This window comes from Magnolia sinica, chromosome 8, assembly GCF_029962835.1.
Source record: "Magnolia sinica isolate HGM2019 chromosome 8, MsV1, whole genome shotgun sequence".
NCBI lineage: Eukaryota > Viridiplantae > Streptophyta > Magnoliopsida > Magnoliales > Magnoliaceae > Magnolia > Magnolia sinica.
Genome location: NC_080580.1, coordinates 16,513,032 through 16,525,526, shown reverse-complemented (window position 1 = coordinate 16,525,526; position 12,495 = coordinate 16,513,032). Strand labels below are relative to the sequence as shown.

General features: G+C 40.5%; 1 long non-coding RNA gene and 2 other non-coding genes across 3 annotated transcripts; all 3 read left to right on the top strand.

Moving 5' to 3' along the window:
* Positions 1-1,623: 1,623 nt before the first annotated feature.
* Positions 1,624-10,576, top strand: LOC131252995 (uncharacterized). Its single transcript, XR_009174786.1, has 2 exons — positions 1,624-5,784; positions 10,315-10,576. It is a non-coding gene; the product is annotated as an uncharacterized LOC131252995 (long non-coding RNA).
* On the top strand, positions 4,049-4,210 carry LOC131254659 (small nucleolar RNA snoR145). The gene has a single exon (XR_009175781.1). It is a non-coding gene; the product is annotated as a small nucleolar RNA snoR145 (small nucleolar RNA).
* LOC131254661 (small nucleolar RNA snoR145) lies at positions 4,460-4,620 on the top strand. The gene has a single exon (XR_009175783.1). It is a non-coding gene; the product is annotated as a small nucleolar RNA snoR145 (small nucleolar RNA).
* Positions 10,577-12,495: the final 1,919 nt, after the last annotated feature.

Here is a 12,495-nt window from a genome sequence, read left to right as displayed (position 1 = left end):
TTTATGACTAAGGTTCCTATGGTGGGTCCTTACTCTTGCTCGGGTAGTAGCCTCTCGGCAGTTTCAACTCCCGGTCAAGGGTTCGAGTACCCATAGGTGGTGAAATTCCACCAGCGTGAGTGTGTGGGGTGTGTGTTCGTGTGTAAAAAAAAAAAAAGGTTCCTATGGTTTAGGGTTCAGGATTGGGGTTTGGTTGATCATTTATCAGTTCAAACTCAATCAGTTTATCAACTCGGGGTAAGGTGGGGTGTCTACAACATCATGCTCGAACTGATTGAACATGGCGAATCAATCCCTTTATCTAACACGGGTGGGCCATATCTCATAGCCCATGCCTCACATCTAATGAGTTAGGTTCTCGCCCAAACCCTCCCTGTGGGTCCTATATCACATGGGTTCCGGTTCACACGAGACCTCCCACTTTGATAGCACCTTGATACTGGACAATTAACAACTTGCTCTAAAAGCTCAACTTGATAGAGTGTGGCAAATCAATTACTTGATCTCATAGCTCATGCCCTACCTCTCATGTGTTAGGCTCTCCTCCTTGTGGGCCCTACATTCCACGGGTTAGGCTCTCCTCCTCGTGGGCCCTACATTCTATGGGTTAGGTCCTTAGTTGAAACCTCCTCTTGAGCCCCACATCACATGAGTTCCACCTCACATGAGGCACCCACCTCACACAGGCGGGACATGCCTCATATAAGCCTCTCACCTCACATGAACTGCCTACCCAAAGTGTGCCCGACATCTCATATGCCACCCCACTTGAGCTCGGTGTGAAAATACTGTTATATTACATGATAAAAAATCCCACCAACCTCGGTGGATCCAGGAACCTACAAAAGCAATACACCAAGAATACACAATCCACAATCCAACTCGCTCAAAATACATTTGATTATTTCCAACTCACCCAAAGCCAATCAAAATCTGCACCACCTAAGCAACCGGGTTGGCATTTTTCATCTTGAACCTGACCTGAAAACCTTGAAAACCTCATCCAGTCAGCCTGGGTTTGAGTTAAACCCAAGTTGCAGCCATAGCTGCAAGGACCATTAATGGGATGGGCCTAGGTGTGTCTTATGCCTGGGCTTTGAACTGATTGGGCCGGCCTACCGGGCTCGGCAGTCAGAAGTTCATGTTCGTTGGGCTGAAGCCTGACCCAAGCCCAGCCCATGACAGCCCTATTTGCCCGGCTTCGTTGATCCCTGACGGTGGGGCTCTTTGTGATGCTACCTTATATCCATTCCGTTCATCCGTTTTGAAATCTCATTTTATATGGTGGCACCAAAAATAAGCTAGATAAAATTCTCAGGTGGATCACGCTAGAGGAAACAATGATAATTGAATACCCACCATTAAAAACTTATTGTGGCCCACCAGAATGTTTATTTTCCATCCAACTCGTTGATAAGGTCACAAAAACCTGGATGAAGGGACCACACAAATATAAGCTATATCCGAAACTTTTATGGCCTACCATAAGTTTCTAATGGTCAATCACCACTGTTTAATGAAATTTTCGATCTGCTTCATTTTTGGGATCCTGCCTTAAAATGAGCTTTCAAAACCGATGGACGGAGTGGATGTAAGGAAAATACATCAAGGTGGGCCCCACAGTGAGGGATCCACAGACCCCGGATCCACCGAAGCCGAGCCCTATATGCCGCTGCCAACCCTAGAAGTTCCATTTAAAAGGCAACCCATACCCTAGCCGTCAAACCGACTACTCTCCCAGCTTCAACTTCAGCCGTAGATTCCTCAGCTCCCTCTCTCTCACCAACGGCCCCGTTATTCCTTTCAATATCAGCATCAGAACCTTCGTCTGTCCCAGAAAGGTTTCAATGGTGGGTATTCAATCCCCCATTGTCCGTCTGTCATGTGGCCGCTTGAGTTTTGGACGGAGTAGATCTCACACGTACGTCGCTGTGGGCCCCACAGAGCTTTGGGTTAGCAGAGATAAGATCTCTTCCCTCGGTTTCTCACAGGATTGATATCATTGCCTGTAATCGTTTGAGGCGCATCGCAACCGATCGCGACTTCATCCGACCGTCGGTTTCTCTTCCTTCGGGCCGTGGCTGCTGTGATTCAACTGCAAAACATCAATGGCTCTGATCATACAATCCATGTAAATCGGGCCTGGCTGTTACCTATCATCATACACCCTTTTCTTCGCTTCTACTTTTATTCATTTTCATCCGATTAAAAAAAAGATCCTCGTTTCTTCTCATTTATATTTTAAATATTTGCAATTTTTTTTTTTGTAAATTTTAATAACCGAAGGTCCTATGGAGGAATCGCTTTAGAACAGATGCGCTTTCACCCAAGTTTGTCTTCGAAAAACAACGGTCTTTGAATTCAGATCGCCGGATCAGATTCTTTTAATTCGGTTTTTTGGATCTGATTTTTTCGAACATTGATATTATGTATGTATCTATATCTGAATATCTGTATATATAATATGTGTATATATAGAGAGAGGGAGAAGGTATCAAGTCCAGCTGGTTGTACTACAATTTACGGTCCCACCCATTTTATAACTTACAATCTATCATGTTTCTGCAACATCCATCTGTCCAATAGGTTGCCTCGTCATGAGGATCATCTCGTGCAGAAATCAACCACATCCATTCATCAAGTGGACCAGACTTGTATTTTGCTATTTATCAATGGGTAGGCACTATTTTCTATGGTGTGGCTGTGGCCCACCTGATGTATAGATGGAGCTGACTTTCGCATTATGTATGTGTATGTAGGGAAATGGTACTATGAGGTCACCTATGAGGTCGAGCTGTGTGGGCCCCACTGTGATGTGTGTCTGACATCCACCCCATCAATCAGATGCATCATTCCATGGTGGGCCACAGGCCTAAAAATCAGGTCAATCCATGACTTAGGTGGGCCACACCACAGACACCAGTTAAGATTGGTTACCCACCCATTGTAAACTTCATGATTGTTTATAGGGTCCACTAAGATGTTGTTCAGACATCCAGCGCATCCATTGTGTGTGTCCCACTTGGATTAGGGTTTGCACCAAGTTTCAGCTGTATCGAAAACTCAGGTAGGCACCACCAAGTGCTTTTAGATGTTTTAGCATATTTTCACATGGTTTTAGATTGTGTGACCCACCTGAGACCTTAGTTCTGTATACGGCTGATTTTTGGGATATCCCATAACCTGGTCCCCTACCAAATGTACAGTGGATGTCCCACACACATCACAGTGGGGTCCACATAGGTCATAGTACCATTTCCCGTCTATATCATATCCATACAGAGATAGGGGGTGAAGGTCCTTCGCCTCTCTCTCTCTCTCTCTCTATATATATATATATATATATGTTTTAAATAGCTATGCTATGTAGCATGTAGCTTACATTGCATAGCTTAGCCTTAGTGTTACGTAATTCATGAAAACAGCTTTAGTTGTGTGTTACAGCCTTAGTGTTACGTAATTTGCTAAACACCACGTGGCTCACATTACATGTTATTTTTCACTATAATATTTAAATCAATTAATGTTTTCAATGATTTGTTGCATATTCTATTTTCAATAAAAGTTAGTTAATTTTTTAAATGCTTTTAGTAAAAGTAATCTAAGTAACAGTGTTAAATTAGTTTCATTGCTCTTTCTTTACTTAATCATTACCCTTTCCTATTACTTTAGGTTGCACTTGGTTGCACCAAATATCATGAAATGTTGTTAAATATCAGTATTAATCAGTCTAATTTGGTGTGTAACCAAGCACAACCTTCATTAAAAATCTAGAAGTAGCATGTAGCTTACACCCTCATGCTTCAAAGGAGTGAACACTCTTTGCTATTTAAAACAGTGGTATTATATATATTACACACACAGACATCCTGTACTGGGAATCACTATCGGTGTACTCGTGATTGTGTGGTCAGAAATAGAAATGTCCACAGCGATGCAACAACATATTGGGCCTGAATATGCTGGTCCCTTGGGAATTCTTCAATCCCTAGCAGATGTATGTATGTATGTATGTATATGTTATATATTATATCCATACAGAGAGAGATGGCGAAGGTCCCAGCAGAGGGGTATAGACTCGATAGTGAGACCTCTCTAACGATAATAAAAACCTTCGTAGAATGAGATCCTTCACTTGGATTGGCCAATTCGTAGACGCTTGAATGATTTTTAGAGTATTCAACGCGTCCAAAACCTTGGCTACATTGCTCTTTTGGCCATCTCTCCCAAATTTAGGGGCATTCTTATCATTTCGCGTAAAGGGTAGAGGATGTTCACATTTCACAATTTGTGGTCCCAGCAGGCCAATACCTTGGGTTGGCTGGACTTGAGACTATCTCATATACATACATACATGCATATGTATGTATGATAAGCTCTACACACATACACACATACATATTCATACATGTATATGTATATATGTTATATTATATCCATGCAGAGAGAGAGAGAGAGAGGGCGAAGGTCCCAGCAGAGGGGTATAAACTCACAGTGAGACCTCTCTAACGATAATAAAACCTTCGTAGAATGAGATCCTTCACTTGGATTTGCCAATTCGTAGGACGCTTGAATGATTTGTAGGGTTTTCAATGCGTCCAAAAGCTTGGTTACATTGCTTTATCAACCATCTCTCGCAAAATTTGCGGCATTCTTACCATTTCCCATAAAGGGTAGAGGATGTTCACATTTCACAATTTGTGGTCACAGCAGATCAATGGTCTAGATTGTCGGGCGATTGGACCAACTTGATGGAATTAAAACGCATGTGGTTTATTAATATTTGCTATCACTTAGCCTCATTTGAGAACCAGGTTTGAGAACACTCTCTTCTCGAATAGCAGCCGCTTCTAGTGTTAGGTTTTTAGTATTTGCCTCCTTACATGGCAAACATGACAACTCTGTTGTCTTCTATCCTCTATGCATTTTGTCTTTCTCATATATATTTTCTATGTTAAGCTTTAAAGAGATGCAATGAAGAGAAAAAAAATCTATAGATTGCGAGATTCCTCGTGAGATGTACCCGTTTCTTTGGTTCATATTCCCTGAGCATCATACACCCTTTTCTTTGTTTTTCCTTTATTTATTTTCTGTCTGCTGATAGAAAATGCTCTTTTCTTTTACCTCGCATTTTTATTTTTAATTTGTTAGCCAAGTATTCAGTTTTTTCTAACCAAAGGACCTATGGAGGAATTTCTTTAAGATAGATGTGCTTTCGGCCAAGTTTGCCTTTAATAAACAACATTTTCTGAATTCAGATTGCTGGGCCAGTTTCACACATTCAATTTATTATTATTATTTTTTTTTGGCTATTTTGGCCATTATCGGACCATTTTTGGGATGTGTTACGATTCATCTGATTTTTTTTTCTTCTGAAATCAATTGGTGGGAATTATTATTTCGTGTTGAATGTAAATACATCATCCATTTCCTGACATCCAGATTTTTTGCATTTTGGTCATTTTTCGAGCATGAACGTTTTTTTTTTAAAAAAAAATAAAAAATCCCCCAACTTCGAGGAAAATGGTGTATATAGATTAGGGATATGCATTCGTAGACACAATAAGAGCACGCGTATGCCATCGCTATGGTGGATTTTCTTATTCGAGTCAAGACACAACATATCCCTAGCTATGATTGTGATGCGTCATCGCCTTTCATTAATATGGTATTCCCCTTTGGTTATGGATATGTGGGTCTTGTGAGAGTGCCACAACAGGATGATGACGATGTTGTTTAGTAGCGACAAGCAGAATGCGCAATTCTTTCCAATGGTGACTACTGGTGAGTGTTATTCACTTAGTCATGAGCAATTTATTAGTTATTGACTTCTTTGCATCTATGCTTTTGTAATAGTGTTTGAAACTTTGGGATTGCTTTCTCACTTTATCTGTTTATCATACATTACACTCGTGGATTGGGGTTTGTGTAATTATGTCACCATTGCTAATATGCGGACTTTTAATCTTACGCAGTGTTTTAAATAGCGGTAGCGTGTTGCGTAGCGTTGAACCCTCCGTAGCGTGTAGCGAAATAGCGTAGCGTGTAGCGTAAGCTACACAATACTTCTATTTTTTAATTTTAATATACATATATATATATGATAAATATTAAATAGTAAGAAGTTGATGGATAAGGTCTTATTATTTTTAAGTTAATACATGTCTCGTGTATAATTTTTCAAGGGCCCAAATTAGGCGGGACTCGGATTGTGAAGTGTAGCACACAAGTGTCAAAGTTTTTTGGGCCCCACCATGATAAATGTGTTATATCCACACCGTCCATCCATTTTGCCAAATAATTTTAGGGCATGAGCCCGAAAATGAGGCAAATCCAAAGCTCGGGTGGACCGCACCATAAGAAACAACAATAATTAAACATCCACCATTAAAAATTTATTGGGGGCTACAAAAGTATTAGATCAAGCTGACATGTGTGTTTTCCCTTCATCCATGTCAATGTGACCTAATTAACAGGTTAGATGGAAAATAAACATTACAGGAACCGTGTAACAAAATAGTGCAAGTGCACTGTTCAACGTGCACCGCAGAACACAAAAATAATAATAATAATAATAAGTGCGTGGCTGTCAGTCTATTCCATTTTCGATGCCGGAAATGAAAAAGAAGAGGGGGAAACCGAAAGAAAAGAGGGAAAGAAGAGAGAGAGAGAGAGAGAGAGAGAGAGAGAGAGAGAGAGAGAGAGAGAGAGAGAGAGAGAAGAATCATCCCAAAAGCAGAAAGAACTGCAGCATCAACATTGTAGAGATACAGCTAAAGAAAAAAAGGAAGGAGCGTACCTATTTTTGTTCAAGATGAGATTGAATCGCTGAAAACTGTAAATATTGAAGCTCCACACCGATCGGTTTGCCTCTGAAAGTAGTTTTTCCAACTCACGATTGAAAAGTGGGGAGGAGCAACGTCAGCAGCGTCGGTTTGTGCCTGGCAGCTGACTTTCGACCACAACATTGAAGGGTGGGGAGAGAATCAGCGTCAGTAGCGTCGGATCTGCTCTATGAGAAGATTTTGGGTCTCCAAATGCAAGGGTGGGGAGAGCAACTACGTCGGCTGCTGCGGTTTGGGGGTGGAAGCCCTTTAGAATTAGGTTTTTTTAACTTAAGTTTGCTTGTGGTGTGAGTTCACCACTGTTTCCTGCACTGGAAAAACAAAAAAAAAAATACAAAACAGGTAGCGTACGCTACCTGCGCTACACGCTACATACCCGTAGCGTACGCTACGACCCCTGTAGCGCACGCTACAGGGGAAAAACGCTATTTCTGACGCTACGTAGCGAAATCGCTACGCTACGCTACGTAGCGTACGCTACCGCTACGCTACGAACGCTATTTGATACACTGCTTACGTACTAATATGTGAGCTTTAAACAGGGAGCCTAACTGACAACATTCTTACAAAGGAATGGCCCATTTCTTTGTCAAATACATGTCCAAAACCCAAAAAGAATAACATATTTGAGATCCTCTCAATTTTAAAATATTCCAATATTTATCTTTTAAAAAAATCCAATATTTGTTTGGGATTTTTTCCCACAAAAGTTTATAGTTGTTAAAAGGATGCATTGTATTAGTGATAGTGAGCAACCGAACACTAAAAGCTCCAAAGTTGATGGGGATGGACCAATTTATCCCTATATGCAGGCCCTCCCAGGCAAACCCACTTGAGCCCTTCCCGTAGGCAACCCCTATATCACATAGGTCCCCTAATCACACAATCCCATAGTGGGCCCCGCCTCATGGCTCTTCTGTATCTCACAGACTCCACCTCATAGGCCACTCCACCCTGGTGTAGAGATATGGTGCATCCTTAGAATCGCACCAAGATGATTCCGTATTATACACACCCACACCGGTGAGGAGACTTGATTCCTAGGGTCCCTGCTTTGATACCATTATGATAGTGGAGAATCGACCAACACACCAAAAGCTCTAGAGCTGATGGGGAGTGGCCGGTTTATCCCTATATGCTGGCCCTCCTAGGCAAACCCAATCGAGCCTTCCCCATGGGCAACCCCTGTATCACACACGTCCCCAAATCACACGGTCCCGTAGTGGCCCCCACCTCATGCTATTCCGCATCTCACAGATCCCACCTCGTGGGCCACCCCACCCTGGTGTGGAGATACAGTGCATCCTTGAAATCACACCAAGATGATCCCACATCAAGCAGCCAACAAGGTGGTTAATATGCCAACCGATGTTGATTCTTGATATTGATTCTTGTCATTTTGTGTATAGGTTAAGAGGGTGTTTGAATCTCACAACTTTATTGTCACAATAAATAAATGGTTTGGATTGTTGGATGATGGGTCCCACTTGTCAGAATTAAAACCCACTGTGGTTTATTAATATCCGCTATCATTTAGGTGGCCTTGTTTGAGAACTAGGGTTGAGAACACTCTTTCTCCAATAGCAGCCCCTTCTAGGGTTAGGGTTTTAGTTTTTGCTCACTTACATGCTAAATACCAAAAGGCTGATGTCTTCCCCTCTCTTTGTATTTTGTTTTTTCCATGCCTGTTTTGTAGTTTAAGCTTTAGAGAGATGGAATGAAGAGAAGAAACAAAAATCAATAAGCCTGCAAGATTCCTCACGAGATGAAATCAGTTCTTTGTTTCATATTCCCTAAGCATCATAGACGCTTTTCCTTTTCTTTCTTTCTTTTTAATAACCAAAGGACCTATGTAGGAATAGCTTTAAAATATAGATGTGCTATCAGCCAAGTTTGTGTTAAATAAACAATGTTTTCTAAATATAATTATCAGATCAGATTCTTTCAATTTGGCCGTTTTGGATATGATTGTCTCAAACATTGTCAACCTCACACCCGCGTGCGCACACAGAGAGACCTCTCTAACAATAAGAGAAACCTTCGCAGAATGAGTTCCTTTCAATCAGTCGATTCATAGGATGCCTAAATGATTGTTTATGGTTAGGGTTTCCAGTTCATCTGAACACTCATTTACATTGCCTCTAATGCACATCTCCTGCAAAGTTTAAGGGCATTGTTATTTTGTGTATGGATAGGGCTGCAACTCGGGTTTGGGTGAACCCAAACCTATGGAGGAATCTCTTTATTTTTAATATTTAACAATCTGTTTTTTCCCCCTAACCGAAGGACCTATGGAGGAATCGCTTTAAAATAGTGCGCTTTCGGCCAAGTTTGCCTTCGGAGAGCAATTTTTTGAGTTCAGATTGCTGGATTGGATTCTTTCAATTCGGTTGTTTTCTATCTGATATTCTCAAACACTGGGGTAACGGCATCCATTGCTTACAGCTCCATCCTGATCCGCTTAGCTACTTGCTTAGATAAGGGAATAGAGAGAGGGAGAGGGACGCATGGATTATTAATATCTGCTATCATTAAAATGGCCTCCTTTGAGAGCTTTGAGTTGAGAGCACTTTCTCTAATGACAGCTACTTCTAGAGTTAGGCTTTCAGTAGTTGCCTTCTTACATGTCAAACACCATTTGGTCAATGTCTTCCCTCTTTGCTTTTTGTCTTTCCCATGCCTGTCTTGCTGTTTAAGCTTTAAAGAGATGCAATGAAGAGAAAGAAAAAAAAAATCCATAGATTGCGAGATCCCTCGTGAGGTGATACTTTTCTTTGGTTCGTATTCCCTGAGCATCAAACACCTTTCGTTTCTCTTTCTTATTTTTATTTCAATTTTCCCAATTTTTTCCTGTATTTTCTAACTGAAGGAACTGTGGATGAGTTGCTTTAAATATGATGCATGTTCAGTCAAGTTTTCCTTCAAAAACAACTTTTTTTAGTTTAGTTCGCCAGATTGAATTCTTTCAATTTGGCTGTTTTGCATCTGATTTTCTCAAATACAAAAAGAATGAGGTCCTTACATTGTCTCTCCTGGCCATCTCTTGCCGAAGTTTAGACCATTCTTGTCATTTCGCACAATGCACATATAATTACCACATGATATTCTTTCATGCTATCACATGTTTTAACTATTGAGTAATCTGTGGTGAATGGTGATTCACATGATTTACGACACGTTCTCTATGTTGCATGGCTATATTATGGAAGCTGTTGATGTAAACTTTTCTTCATAAATGAAATTCTTCTAGAATTTGATCTATAGAATGCCAACAGAATTCCTAGATTTTCAGTGATTTGGTGGATCTGCTTTTCTGTTAGCTCAAAAATGTTAGATTGACTAGCTTGCCAATTTTCTCCTCCATCTCAAATTCTATTTTTCTTGGTGTAATTCTACATTCTTATTTTTTCTTAAGGTTCATCCTAAAATTTTATTTGTTGGTGTATTCAGGTTTTTAATAAAATGACAGCATGCATAAACCCTCTGCCTGAAGTCAGTAATCCAGATGAAGTTGTTGGGTGGGGGTGAGTAGAAGTTCCTAGAAAGGCTATTCGCCGTCGCAACTCCCACTACTAAGAAAAGCTCTTGGATATTCATGAGAGGCATTTATCATATGATTGGTTATGTTCAGAACTGCATATTTTAATATTAATAGTAATTTAAGCATTTGTTATCAGTGTGATTAAATTCCTAATTTAATTATTAAATTTCAATTCGAGTCAAATTGATTATAGTCTGTTCTTATTGGATGCATTTGATTTGGCATATCTTGGTGTGTTTCAATTTTTTTTTAGCATTGGGAGGAAGGAAGAATCCTAATCATACTAGCACACCTTGCGACACTGGAAGATCTGTCCTCTCACCAGGTGGTCTCCACAATGTGGTTGACTATTTTAACAAAATCAGCCCGGCTAGCCTCACTGCTGGATTTGAGGAAAATGGCATCTGGTTTATAGAATGTTGAGGGATGTTCCACACTATACTTGATTCAACAGTTGGGATTTTGAAAATGGGTTGGTTTTTGCATAAAGTCCCATCTGTGGAGCCTGCTCGATGACCTTTTATGTGCATGTCTTGTTTATACATGTGTCCTAACCGCGAGTAGGGTGATTTTGATTTCTTTCAAGGTTCTTTGATGATCGTGGTCACACAGCATTGCATAAGTTGTCTCTGGTTAGTTTTGGAAACTGATCCATGTGGACACTAACTGATGATATTCTACAATGGCGCCTTTCTTACCTGCAAGGTTGGTTTGGGGGACATATTTCCTTCTATGCCATGGTCGAAGGCCAGTCCTATGCAGGCTGATGTGTGCTTGGCTCAGGTATCTATGTTTGCCTGTGTTATTAGGATGCTTGTATATATTTCCATTGGCAACATGGATCCATTCAGCTAGTACGTAATAGTGCTGTTTGTTCACTGGGTCTGGTGAAATATGATTCTTGGAATCTGATGCTTCTGTTGTATGCTATTTTCCTTTTGATTCATGAAATTTTCAATTTGTGGAGCTTCATGTTAAGAGTCTCTGTCCTTAGATGTTTATTCAGCTTCATCTGGATGGGAGAGATGGCTGTTTAGGTTCTACAAATGATTTAGCCTCTATAGGCATGTTCGTTTTTCAGTAAATATTGTTAATGGTGGTAAAAGCATAATAATGACTTGTAACAGGTGTTTGAATACACAGGAAAATCTGTGGGTGCCAGTGTGATGTATGGATCTCATCACTGACTGTTTTACAGCTCATTTTAGGGTTCATGCCCTAAAAATGAGGCTGAAACTAGGCTTGAGTGGTCCTAATGATATCCACTGTTGAATGTTGAAACCTTTCTATATACCAGTTATGTTTATTTGTCATACAACCAATTCATAAGTTCTAAAAATAGAATACAAATAAGAATGGCGCTTAAGGTGGCCATTCTTTGATAAGAACCCTGTTTAGTTTCAGTGTCAACTTGATGTGCTGAAAATGAGCCGAATAGGCCATAATTGAATACAACAAAACAAAGAAAGAAGAAAGAAGAAGAAGAAGAAGAAGAAGCTGATGACCTATCATTTCTTCCAATATTTCCTAAAATGACATGCTGTTAATTCAGTTTCAGAGATGGATCCTGTTTAGCTGACCAAGCTATCTGCAAATTCAAGCTTACAATGTTAGATGTGGCAATGCAGTGATTTCTCTTGTAGTATTAGCTATATATTTGATATTTTGCATTACTGGAGGTATTTTTTCATGGATGACAGTTAAGTTGGTCTGCTTTCTTTCTGCATGACATTTAGTAAACAGGTGCAAAATAAAAGATAATTGTTCTAGAGATGGACCGCATCGTGCATCTCAAAGTCAGTCATATTCTGCGATGACGGAAGCTGTCCGGAGGTATTCGATGGGATGCCCAAATGCTAGATCATGAAAATGGTCCTCTCATGCCTCAAAAAATGCACGCGCGCGCGCTCTCACACACAGGGGGTCGTGTTCATGGGAACTCCCCATGAGGTCGAGCTGTGTGGGCCCCACCATGATGTATGTCAAACATCTACCTCATCAGTCAGATGCACCATTTCATAGTAGGCCTAGGGCTTTAAAATTAAGTCAATCCGTGACTTGTGTGGGCCACACCACATACAAAAGTTGAGAGGGGTTATCCTCCATTAA